Source organism: Nerophis ophidion, linkage group LG13 (assembly GCF_033978795.1).
Source record: "Nerophis ophidion isolate RoL-2023_Sa linkage group LG13, RoL_Noph_v1.0, whole genome shotgun sequence".
NCBI classification, from domain to species: domain Eukaryota; kingdom Metazoa; phylum Chordata; class Actinopteri; order Syngnathiformes; family Syngnathidae; genus Nerophis; species Nerophis ophidion.
Window position 1 is genome coordinate 48926377 of NC_084623.1, and position 13490 is coordinate 48939866.

Genomic DNA, 13490 nt, shown 5'->3' on the forward strand with positions numbered 1-13490 from the left:
ATGGATGGATGGAAGTTGAGCTTGCGACACCATTTGGTTGTCGGCCCAATATTCACTGTCAGTGGTCACTATTAACCATTCTTTCCATGCTGAGCTCAAGTACGCACCTACTTTGTGGACGCCATCTGCTATACATTTTTTGTGAGTGTTTTTGCTGTGTTCCAGCATTTCGTTTTGTTTCCTTCATGGTCTGACCCAGGGGTCGGGAACCTTTTTGGCTGAGAGAGCCATGAAAGCCAAATATTTTAAAATGCATTTCCGTGAGAGCCATATCATAATTTTTAACACTGAATACAAGTAAATGCGTGCGTTTTTTTAAGTAAGACCAACATTTTTAGAGTGTAAAAAGTCTTTAATTATTTTTAATAACGTTGTTATTTCTTGAACAGGTGCGGTAGAAAACAGATGGATGGATTAAAATGCATGAAAATGGTTTATATTTTGAACGTTATTTTTAACATCATGATTACCAGCGGAATTATTCATTTCTTATCGTGTTAAGCAATGTCAAGCTAAGATTTATCTGAGAGACAGATGCAGTCATCAAAAGAGCCACATCTGGCTACCCCTGGTCCGACCAATCAGAGCACTTCCTTGTTGCTCTCGCTTTTTGTTTGTTTATCTTTCCGTCAAAAACTTTATACTTTATATCTATATTTTTCTGCGATGAGATGGTGACTTGTCCAGGGTGTACTGCACCTTCCGCCCGATTGTAGATAAGATGGCACCAGCGCCCCCCGCGACCCCAAAGGGAATGAGCATTAGAAATGGATGGATTTATGGCTCTATATTTTTATTGTAATATTGTCAGAATGAGTTTGTTCTATTTTTGGTCAAAGTAGGACAAAGAAAACAATCTGAATTTGTCGTTATTCTTTTTAGTTTTAACGGCATGATTGTAATAGTCCGGCCCCGCGTGTGCACTGATTTTCCTCCACGTGGCCCTTGAGCTAAAAGGAGTTTGACCCCAAACATGTTTTATACCAGGCGTCACCAACCTTTTTGAAACCAAGAGCTACTTCTTGGGTACTGATTAATGCGAAGGGCTACCAGTTTGATACACACTTAAATAAATTGCCAGAAATAGCCAATATGCTCAATTTACTTTTAATAAATAAATCTACATATATATAAAAAAAAATGGGTATTTCTGTCTGTCATTCCGTCGTACATTTTTTTTCCTTTTACGGAAGGTTTTTTGTAGAGAATAAATGATGAAAAAAACACTTAATTGAATGGTTTAAAAGAGGAGAAAACACGAAAAAAATGAACATTTAATTTTGAAACATAGTTTATCTTCAATTTCGATTCTTTAAAATTCAAAATTCAACCAAAAAAAAGAAGAGACCATACTAACAGAGTGTCACATAATATTTGTGGCTTTTACACACACGCACAAGTGAATGCAAGGCATACTTGGTCAACAGTCATACAGGTCACACTGAGGGTGGCCGTATAAACAACTTTAGCACTGTTACAAATATGCGCCACACTGTGAACCCACACCAAACAAGAATGACACACACATTTCGGGCGAACACCCGCACCGCAACACAACAGAAACAATACCCAGAACCCCTTGCAGCACTAACTCTTCCGGGAAACTTCCAGCAAACTGACCAATAATTAATGTTTTATTCATGCATTTTCTCTTGCTACTTCAAGGCTTGAATGTTTGGTTCATTCATTATTGTTATTTTATTTTCAAATGTATTATCAGCCTGTGGAAAAAAAATTATATTTACCTCAGAAAAATGCAAATAGAAAAAAAGGCATAACATTTTTATTTAAATTTTATTTGGTATGCCATTGATATTTTTTTAATTATTATTATTTGAAACTGGATTTTGCATGTCACTAAAGTTATATAAGCCTTGCTTGTTCAATATTTAATGCAAAACTTGTTTGGGTCCCTATTAAAAAGGTTAATTTGTTTGACCTTGGCCCGCGGCTTTGTTCCGTTTAAAATTTTGGCCCACTCTGTATTTGAGTTTGACACCCCTGATCTAAAGCTTCACAACAAACAAAGAAACACCGGCTGTGTTTTGGTTGCTAAAGGCAGCTGCAATCCACCGCTTTCCACCAACAGCATTCTTCTTTGACGTCTCCATTATTAATTGAACAAATTGCAAAAAATTCAGCAACACAGATGTCCAAAATACTGTGTAATTATGCGATTAAACCGGACGACTTTTAGCCGTGAGTGGTGCTGGGATAAAAGGTCCGCTCCGACCAATAAAGTCACAAGCACGCGTCAACATAAGCATTATCATCAATTTAAAATTGCAATTTAGTAAACTAAACCGGCTTTATTGGCATGTGTTGCAATGTTAATATTTCATCATTGATATATAAACCATCAGGTAGTAGTGGGTTTCAGTAGGCCTTTAAAATAGAGGCAGCTCACTGGTAAGTGTTGCTATTTGAGCTATTTTTAGTACAGGCCAGCTGCCGACTCATCTGGTCCAAACAGTACTGAGCAAAAGTTGTGGAGTGCGGGCCAACTTTTCACCCGGTGAGGATAAAGACTTTCACACCGTTGCAGCATCTCAGCGATTTAGCGCAAACGCTCCCGGCCCCCACGGCATTTGATGTCGACTAAAGACACCTTAACTTCTCCCCCTCACGTCACTAACACGCCCATCCTGCAAGATGAAAGTCTAAAAAAAAAAAAAAAAAAGGCTTCGGTACAGATCCTGACTCGGGCCATGCTTAACCATCCCCGAGTAAAGGTCATGTCTCTTAGAGGATCTGGCATTAAAATTCATTTATTGTTGTTATTATTCTGCTGCCAAAGTGAGCGGGTGCACACAGCGCTCTTCTCCTTAAGGCCACGGCGTGCTCTTCAAAGCAAATGACTGGCTGGGCACTTTAGTGTGCATTGTCAAGCCCCCGCATTAAAAAAAAAAAAAAAAAAAGTCGGTTATAAAAGAATGTGTGAGTGTGTGTGCGTCTACTTAGTGTGTCCGCGTCCAAATTGTCTTTTTTGTATGCTAAAGAGACCTTTGACTGAACCACTCCAGTAGTGGAAGCTATAACATGCATGGGAGACACACACACACACACACACACACACACACACACACACACACACACACACACACACACACACTCGGGTTGCTGCAGTCTGGTGGCTTAACAGCTTTTTATTTGCAGTCGCTGCACACGCTGGCTGGCTTGTGTGTCGGCTCGGAACACATTGTGACAGTTTGGCCCCCTGGTCACATCGCCATGGTTGATATCTTTAATAATCTCCCCCTTTTCCATTTAAACGCTAACTAAAAGCACTGGTGTGTGTGTGTGTGTGTGTGTGTGTGTGTGTGTGTGTGTGTGTGTGTGTGTGTGTGTGTGTGTATATGTGTGTGTGTGTGTGTGTGTGTGTGTGCACGTGTAGGAAGGGAAAGCATGTGGGGACATAAGATAAATTACATATACCGTATTCACAGATTTTAGCTTGAATTTAAATTATTGATGTGCTTGAAATATTGAAGACCTGCACCTGCCTGCAAGCAAATCGATCTTTTTCTCCAACCTTTCTTCACCTTCTCTTCAAGGTTTTTGACAAACCTTCAGATCTTACCTTTTCTTTAAAAAAAAAAAAAAACAAATTTGTATATATATATATATATATATATATATATATATATATATATATATATATATAATATATATATATATATATATATATATATATATATATATATATATATATATATATATCCATTTTCTACCGCTTATTCCCTTTTGGGGTCGAGGGGGGCGCTGGCGCCTATCTCAGCTACAATCGGGCGGAAGGTGGGGTACACCCTGGACAAGTCGTCACCTCATCGCAGGGCATATATATATATATGTATATATATATATATATATACACATATATATATACACATATATATATATACATATATATACATGTATATATATATATATATATATATATATATATATATATACACATATATATATACTTATATATACACATATGTATCTACTTATATATACACATATATATATATATATATACATATATATACATTTATATATATATATATATATATATATATATATATATATATATATATATATATATATATATATATATATATATATATATATATATATATATATATATACATATATATACATATATATAGGCGCCAGCGCCCCCCGCGACCCCGAAAGAGAATAAGCGGTAGAAAATGGATGAATGGATGGATATATATATATATACCATATGTCCCAGCAAGAAATCTGCTGGGAAGTCTCACCTTAAAACTCATTTGTATACTCTAGCCTTTAAATAGACCTCCTTTTTGGACCAGTTGATCTGCCGCTTCTTTTCTTTTTTCTCCTTGTGGAGGGGGTCCGGTCCGATGACCATGGATGAAGTACTGGCTGTCCAAAGTCGAGACCCAGGATGGACCGCTCGTCGGGACCCAGGATGGAACGCCCGCCTGTGTATCGGTTGGGGACATCTCTACGCTGCTGATCCGCCTCCGCTTGGGATGGTTTCCTGTGGACGGGACCCTCGCTGCTGTCTTGGATCCGCTTTGAACTGAACTCTCGCGGCTGTGTTGGAGCCACTATGGATTGAACTTTCACAGTATCATGTTAGACCCGCTCGACATCCATTGCTTTCGGTCCCCTAGAGGGGGGGGGGGGTTGCCCGCATCTGAGGTCCTCTCCAAGGTTTCTCATAGTCAGCATTGTCACTGGCGTCCCACTGGATGTGAATTCTCCCTGCCCACTGGGTGTGAGTTTTCCTTGCCCTTTTGTGGGTTCTTCCGAGGATGTCGTAGTCGTAATGGTTTGTGCAGTCCTTTGAGACATTTGTGATTTGGGGCTATATAAATAAACATTGATTGATTGATAAACTAAAGGGCTCTGCACAAAAACAATTGGCTATGAACTATAAACAAAGACTTACTTGGACAAAATGAACAGCGTAGCAAGGCATAAATTAGATAAACGAGGGCGTGAAGGAGGTGCATCATGGGTAGCGTGTGTGCGAGTGTGAAGATCCCAGAATGAAGAGAAGAAAAGAGTGACTTAAGGAGGGAAGAGTGGATCGTGAGATCGACAGGCGGATCGGTGCGGCGTCTTCAGTAATGCGGACGTTGTACCGATCCGTTGTGGTGAAGAAGGAGCTGAGCCGGAAGGCAAAGCTCTCAATTTACCAGTCGATCTACGTTCCCATCCTCACCTATGGTCATGAGCTTTGGGTCATGACCGAAAGGATAAGATCACGGGTACAAGCGGCCGAAATGAGTTTCCTCCGCCGGGTGGCGGGGCTCTCCCTTAGAGATAGGGTGAGAAGCTCTGCCATCCGGGAGGAACTCAAAGTAAAGCCGCTGCTCCTCCACATCGAGAGGAGCCAGATGAGGTGGTTCGGGCATCTGGTCAGGATGCCACCCGAACGCCACCCTAGGGAGGTGTTTAGGGCACGTCCAACCGGTAGGAGGCCACGGGAAAGACCCAGGACACGTTGGCCTGGGAACGCCTCGGGATCCCCCGGGGAAGAGCTAGACGAAGTTGTTGGGGAAAGGGAAGTCTGGGCTTCCCTGCTTAGGCTGCTGCCCCCGCGACCCGACCTCGGATAAGCGGAAGAAGATGGATGGATGGATGGATGGATAATTAGTGAAAACAGGTGTGAGGCTGAGGACAGGGACGTGACATGACAGGTGAAAAACTAATGAGTTGGCATGGAGACGAAAACAAACCAGGAAGTGCCAAGACAGAACTTAAATGTCCAAAAAAACTAAACATAACCTGACCAAAACCCAAAACAAACTTATAAGCGTGACACCTAGCTTCCACGCTAGCGCTTTTGGTTTGTCTTTTCTGCCTCGCACAAAATTTAGTCCGTTTTTAGTTTAAATGAAGCAGCATTTTTTCACCTTTACGCTGTGTACGAACCTGATCTGCATCCTGAAAGAGCACCACCATGCCTAGCAAACGTCGCATAATACAATATGATTATATAACATTACTGAAGCTAAGTCATATTTTCAGAAGCAGGGACCGACAACAAATGCTAATTTTCTGGTGTGTAAATTCCTATTTTAAATTGTATGCATTACAAATGTAAACAAATCAATGTTTCGCCGTTATTTCCATCTTGCATTTTTTTTTGTTATCTCTTATTGAGTGGAGTGGCCCATCCCTCTTCCCCGTGTCTCGTGTCTTCAAATTCTGGCGTTCATCTCCTCCCCAGCCCTCTGCCCTCCTTCCTGTCCGTGCATCCCTTCATTGTCCTCTCCTCCTTCCCCCGCCTCGCCTCACCTCTCATCTCTCCTCCTCCCACTCGCTCCCCATCGCTCGCTGTCTGTTCTTCCATGAAATTAAAAGCCCGCTAAGCTGCTGTTTAATCAGAGCCGGTTTTGGGGAAAAAACGCTTGCGATGACAGAAATGGTCCGTCTTCAAGTGTGTCATTGCGGTGTACAGTACGCATGGAAGTGTGCGCCTCAGAGACGTGTGGGCGGGGCCAAGGGTGCATTTTTATTGCGTTCATTTAAGATGGAAAGTATGTTTTTTTGTGGCTTTAGTTTGTGTCACCTGTGAAAAACTTGAATCTTCCTAAAGGACATTAGTGAAAAACTACAAGAGTTGTCAGTGTACAGTTCGAATGAAAGTACATTATCAATCAATCAATGTTTATTTATATAGCCCTCAATCACAAATGTCTCAAAGGACTGTACAAACCACTACGACTATGACATCCTCGGAAGAACCCACATAAGGGCAAGGAAATCTCACACCCAGTGGGACGCCAGTGACAATGATGACTATGAGAACCTTGGGGAGGAGCCCCCCCCCTCCAACCACCGGGCTGCGTTCCGGTACCGAGCCGTGGCCCGATTGGTACCGGGCCGCAGAATGATTTTTTATTCATTTCTATTTAAAAGAAAATAAATAATAAAAATAATATATATATATATTTTTTATAAAATCAACATAAAAAACACAATATACCCTTACAATTAGTGCACCAACCACAAAAACGTCCCTTTTTCATGACAAAGAAAAAGAAAAAAAAAAAAAAAAAAAAAGAAAGGACCGGGCCGCGGGACAAATTACTAAGCGTTGACTGGTCCACCGATTGGTACCGGGCCGCAGAAGATTTTTTTATTAAAAACAATAATAAATAAATCAAAAAAATGTTTATACATTTTTTATTTTTATTAAATCAACATAAAAAACACAATATACACTTACAATTATTGCACCAACCACAAAAATCTCCCTTTTTCATGACAAAAACGTCCCTTTTTCATGACAAAGAAGAAAAAAAAAAAAAAAAAAAGAACTAGCGCCCTCTACCACCAGGAGGCGGGAATAATTTAAAGGGGAACATTATCACAATTTCAGAAGGGTTAAAACCAATAAAAATCAGTTCCCAGTTTCTTATTTTATTTTTCGAACTTTTTTTCAAAATTTTACCCTTCATGGAATATCCCGAAAAAAGGCTTTAAAGTGCCTGATTTTCGCTATCTGTGAAGCCACCGTCCATTTTCCTGTGACGTCATCCTGTGACGCCAATACAAACAAACATGGCTGATAGCACAGCAAGATATAGCGACATTAGCTCGGATTCAGACTCGTATTTCAGCGGCTTAAGTGATTCAACAGATTACGCATGTATTGAAACAAATGGTTGGAGTGTGTAGGCAGATAGCTAAAATGAAATTGAAGAAGAAACTGAAGCTATTGAGCGAATAGCTATTGACGCTATGGACGCTATTCGGCCATGTCTGCCTTAGCATCGCCGGTAAAATGTGCAGACCAAACGATCGGGACTTTCGCATTGACACTGGAGCAACTTAAATCCGTCGATTGGTAAGTGTTTGTTTGGCATTAAATGCGGGTGGAGGGAAACGCTGGATGCAAATATGGCTACAAATGTACATACAGCTAGCCTAAATAGCATGTTAGCATCGATTAGCTGGCAGTCATGCCGCGACCAAATATGTCTGATTAGCACATAAGTCAACAACATCAACAAAACTCACCTTTGTGATTTCGTAGACTTTATCGTTGGAAATGCATCTGCAGGATATCCATACATCTCTGTGCCATGTCTGTCTTAGCATCGGCGGTGAAATGTGCAGACCAAACGATTAGCATGCCGTGCTAATCGATGCACATTCTACGTAAATCAACTTGAATCCGTCCCTGATCGTGTTGTTACACCCTCCGACAACACGCCGACGAGGCATGATGTCTCCAAGGTACGGTACAATAGTCGAAAAAACGGCAAATAACAGAGCTGATTTGACTTGCTGCGTGTAATGTGTTTGAGAAAATGACGGTTGACTACCTAGGTGACGTCACGTTTTGACGTCATCGCTCCGAAAGGCGTTTAATTCGCCAAAATTCACCCATTTAGAGTTCGGAAATCGGTTAAAAATATATAAGGTCTTTTTTTCTGCAACATCAAGGTATATATTGACGCTTACATAGGTCTGGTGATAATGTTCCCCTTTAATGACTCATATTTGACACACGCAGCTACGGTATATTAATAAAACATAGCTGCTTACTGTTCTTTTTAGCATATTCAATAGCTTGGACCTTAAATCCTACTGAATAGCTCTTAATCTTCTTCCCTTTATGCGATTTCAAATGATTGAAATCAGCCTCCTCCATTTTGAAAATGACGACAGGTGAAGTGACGACAGGGGCGGTTTAGCTCGGTTGGTAGAGCGGCCGTGCCAGCAACTTGAGGGTTGCAGGTTCGATTCCCGCTTTCGCCATCCTAGTCAATGCCGTTGTGTCCTTGGGCAAGACACTTTACCCACCTGCTCCCAGTGCCACCCACACTGGTTTAAATGTAACTTAGATATTGGGTTTCACTATGTAAAGCGCTTTGAGTCACTAGAGAAAAGCGCTATATAAATATAATTCACTTCACTTCACTTCACTCGTGACGTGACGAGTTTGACCCGGTGGAAATCCGAGGCATATGCTAATTATTTTGCGAAACGAGTTTGACCCGGCGGGAATTCTAGATATGTGCTAATAAAAATAATATTTTGTGAAACGAGTTTGACCCAGCGTTAAATCTGAGCCGACGGTAATGCTAAGCATGCGCTAATTATTTCGTGAAACGAGTTTGACCCGGCAGTAATTCTAGGCAGGCGCATACTTAATACCCGGCGTCAATTCAAGGAAATACGGTACTTTGAAAATCAATCTTGCAAATTCGATGTGATGGGAAAAAGTGCCTTTAAATCTCCTTAGCATCCACGGAAAGGCTAAATAGTTAGTTGTTGATTCCAACTTTCCAACATATAAACTGGAACAGACTCGATCTTTGTGCTTTGGTAACACAGGTGGCTTCTGGAGATATGCACCTTTTTTTTTGCAGATTGTGGAACGGCGCTTATCCTCTCCCCACTCTTGGTTCATACTTGATACATACGAGAGCTATCTCCTCATCTAGCGCTTGGCCGGAAAGCAAATAAGCTTATACGCCGATAAAAAGAAAAAAAATGTCCATTTGAAAGAATAATAGCCCGACATTATCTTGCATCTCGCCGTTATGTGATTTGTGTGCAATGGCGGCAATATATATTTTTGTTCCGTACACTACACTATACACACACTGCCTAAAAGACACACAAGTATCCAGACACACTTCTGGGGCGCGTCTGAACTCCGTGTTTTGCAGTCCTTTTTTTTAACAAGCGGCCATTTGTGATGTCACAGATTGACGGACGTACCATTGTGGGCATCCTAGTATCTGCTGTCGGCCAGGCTCCTCCCCCTCTGCTCTTATTCCTTCCCATTTAATGGCCTGCTGTCTATTAAATACCATATTTTCCCAGCTAGTAGCCGCTACTTTTTTTTTCCTACGCTTTGTATCCTGCGGCTTATAAAACGGCGCGGCGAATTGATGGATTTTTCTTCGCCAACTGCCATTGGATCATACTTGCCAACCTTGAAACTTCTGAATTCGGGAGATGGGGGTAGGGATGAGGTGGAGTGGGGGGCGCGTGCTGTCTTTGGTAGCGGGGGGTGTATATCTTTTCAAGTATTTATTATATATATATATATATATATATATATATATATATATATATATATATATATATATATATATATATATATATATATATATATATATAAATAATCCTTGGCCCTGCGATGAGTTTGCGACTTGTCCAGGGTGTATACCGCCTTCCGTCCGATTGTAGCTGAAATAGGCACCAGCGCCCCCCGCGACCCCAAAGGGAATAAGTGGTAGAAAATGGATGGATGGATGGATATATAAATAATCCATTCATGAATGAGTATATCTGTTCGGACACCGTGTTCAATGGAGAAGTCTGATCTACAAAAATTTGAAGGCAGCATACCTCTTCCCCTCCGAGCTGTCCTGGATGAACTGAAATTATTTTTTTCCAATTATTTTGGAAATTGCAAGCGTATTTCTTCTTCTCACTTATCGTCACCATGTCTCTGCTTCGTTCTTCTGCTTCGTCTCTGGTTTTTTTGGACTACTTTCCGTGGTTTTGAAGCAACGCATGATGGGAATCCGGATGCTGTCTATTATATACGCCATATTTTCCGGGCTAGTAGCCGCTACTTTTTTCCTACGCTTTGAACCCTGTGGCTTATAAAGCGGCGCGGCGAATTGATGGATTTTTCTTCGCCAACTGACATTGGATCACAATTGCCAACGTTGAAACCTCCGAATTCCGGAGACGGGGGTGGGGATGTGGTGGTGTGGGGGGCGCACGCTTTTGAGGTGGGGGCGGGGGGGGGGGGGGGGGGGGGCAGCATACCCCTTCCCTTCCGAGCTGTCCTGGATGAACTGAAATAATTTTTTCCAAACATTTTGGAACTTGGAAGCGTACTTCCTCTTCTTATTCGTCGTCGCCATGTCTCTTCTTCGTTCTTCTGCTTCGTCTCTGTTCTGTTTTTGGACATTACTACTTGCCCTAGTTTTGAAGCAATGCATGATGGGAATCCGGATGTTGTGTGTCAGTGTATTAACGTGCCGGCTGGAATAAACGCATGCTGAGAAACAGCTCCCTTTCTGCCTACTTTATGGGTTATAGATAAACCTATGGATAACGGAGACATATACAAACCCCGTTTCCATATGAGTTGGGAAATTGTGTTAGATGTAAATATAAACGGAATACAATGATTACAAATCATTTTCAACCCATATTCAGTTGAATATGCTACAAAGACAACATATTTGATGTTCAAACTGATAAACATGTTTTTTTTGCAAATAATCATTAACTTTAGAATTTGATGCCAGCAACATGTGACAAAGAAGTTGGGAAATGTGGCAATAAATACTGATAAAGTTGAGAAATTCTTATCAAACACCTATTTGGAACATCCCTAAAGTGTGCAGGCTAATTGGGAACAGGTGTGTGGCATGATTGGGTATAAAAGCTTCTGCCATGAAATGCTAAGTAATTCACAAACAAGGATGGGGTGAGGGTCACCAATTTGTAAGCAAATTGTCGAACAGTTTTAGAACAACATTTCTCAACCAGCTATTGCAAGGAATTTAGGGATTTTACCATCTACGGTCCGTAAAATCATCAAAAAGTTCAGAGAATCTCGTGAAACCAATGCACCTAAGTGATGATATTACGGACCTTTGATCCCTCAGGCGGTACTGCATCAAAAACCGACATCAGTGTGTAAAGGATATCACCACGTGGGCTCAGGAACACTTCATAAAACCACTGTCAGTAACTAAAGTTGGTCGCTACATCTGTAAGTGCAAGTTGAAACTCTACTATGCAAAGCCAAACCCATTTATCACCAATATCCTGAAACTGGGCCTGAGCTCACCTAAGATGGACTGATGCAAAGTGGAAAGGTGTTCTGTGGTCTGACGAGTCCACATTTCAAATTGTATTTGGAAACAGAGGACCTGGTGTCCTCCAGAACGAAGAGGAAAATAACCATACGGATTGTTATAGATGCAAAGTTCAAAAGCCAGCATCTGTGATGGTATGGGGGTGTATTAGTGCCCAAGGCATGGGTAACTTACACATCTGTGAAGGCACCATTAATGCTGAATGGTCCATACAGGTTTTGGGGCTACATATGTTGTGATCCACGCAACATTATCATGGACGCCCCTGCTTATTTCAGCAAGACAAGTGTTACAACAGTGCGGCTTCGTAAAAAAAGAGTGCGGGTACTTTCCTGGCCCGCCTGCAGTCCAGGCCTGTCTCCTATCGAAAATGTGTGGCGCTTTATGAAGCGTAAAATACGACAGCGGAGACTCCGGACTGTTGAACGACTAAAACAAGAATGAGGAAGAATTCCACTTTCAAAGCTTCAACAATTAGTTTCCTCAGTTCCCAAACGTTTATTGAGTGTTGTTAAAGGAAAAGGTGATGTAACACAGTGGTGAACATGCCCTTTCCCAACTACTTTGGCACGTGTTGCAGCCATGATATTCTAAGTTAATTATTATTTGCAAAAAAAAAATAAAGTTTATGAGTTTGAACGTCAAATATGTTGTCTTTGTAGCATATTCAACTGAATATGGGTTGAAAAGGATTTGCAAATCATTGCATTCTGTTTAAATTTACATCTAACACAATTTCCCAACTCATATGGAAACGGGGTTTGTACATGAGGCCCCAGGTCCTCTATCTGTGATCTCTGGACTCAAATTTCCATAGAAATATGCCGACATCCTTGCAGAGAGTCTAAAACTCCGTTCTTCCCCGCGCTTTGGTCGACAAAGTGTATTCCCCACCGTCCTCCCTTTGATGCACTGACTACTGTATCTTCTCCTATTTACACCAGCAGCGTGTTTTCCAGCTCTTATCAAAGCAGCGCTATTGTGTCGGCGGAAAAAAAACAAAAACAGTAGCGATGGTCAAACACAGTCAGCTCAGACGCAGGAAGTAAACAAACACGGCTGGTGTGTGAGCGCTGAGTGACGTGAGCGACCCTCGCCTCAAGTCAGCGGAAGGGAATCGACGTTTGGTCGTTCTTCCCAAAATGCTAAAAGAAACGGCCGCTCGCCTGCGTCAATTAGGATTGGCCGACACGCCGTGTGACAAAGCAGCCAGTGACAAATGACGTGTCACGTGTGATGTATGGCGCACGCCGCCTTGCCAGAATGGTCTCAGTGTGGCGACCCGTGACCCCGCCCACTACCCCCCCTCCTCTCAGCATCCTCCCACCGACATGTCAGCATGTGTGACGGGAATCACAATGGACGCTTTTGAAAGGTGAGGGTGTTATGGAGCGTGTCATTACCCTCCCCCCCCCCTCCCCTCCTCATGTCATGCACTCACAGCCTCTAGATGGCAGCATAGAGCAGAGGAGCACCCTCACAATACTGTGTGTGTGTGTGTTTGAATCTGTGTGTATGTGTGTGAGTGTTTACACATGTGTGTGGTGTGTGTGTCTGTAGATAATTGTGTCTTTCTTGTATGTGCGTGTGAGTGTGTGTGTTTAGGTAAATGTGTCTTGTGTGTGTGTGCGTTTGTCA